Below are 505 nucleotides of genomic sequence, written 5' to 3'. Positions count from 1 at the left end.
TTAATCAGGACATGGAGAAAACATTTTATTCAAAAATACTTAGCTTTCTAAAGTCAAGATGTCTACGTTCAAATAACAAAGTGGCACTTATTATTTCAAACAAACTTGGGAAAAGTTACTTTTAAATCATTAATTCAAGTCGATCAAGAATGACAATATTTCAATTTCATGTATTACATTAATGTACATTTCCTTCATTTCAAGGTAACACTAGTTCGTACCAAATGTAAAACGTATCATGCACAAATATGTAGATATGGTCGTCTAAGTAAAAAAGAAAAGTGCACTCCAATTCTATCTACAGCAATATTGAGTCACCACAACATACAGGAATGTTCAATATCAACATATCCATACGTAAAACTACCTTGAGCTTTCAAGCAAAATACAATCATCACAAAAGCCGGATTTTCAAAGAACACCTAAATTAATGACACTGCATAATCACTGCACAATTTTTGACATGTCCTGTTGTCATTTGCCAGTATGAGGGGGGGGGGGGGGG

The 505-nt window shown here is 33.5% G+C and overlaps 1 protein-coding gene across 1 annotated transcript in view; it reads right to left on the bottom strand.

Moving 5' to 3' along the window:
- The window catches only part of LOC119589106 (profilin-like), a 12,197-nt gene that overhangs the window by 7,970 nt on the left and 3,722 nt on the right, over positions 1 to 505 (bottom strand). The gene's annotated exons all lie outside the window — the stretch shown is intronic.

Source organism: Penaeus monodon, chromosome 25 (assembly GCF_015228065.2).
Source record: "Penaeus monodon isolate SGIC_2016 chromosome 25, NSTDA_Pmon_1, whole genome shotgun sequence".
Taxonomy (NCBI): domain Eukaryota; kingdom Metazoa; phylum Arthropoda; class Malacostraca; order Decapoda; family Penaeidae; genus Penaeus; species Penaeus monodon.
The sequence above is the reverse complement of the archived record's forward strand: the minus strand, read 5'-3'. Positions and strand labels throughout refer to the sequence as shown.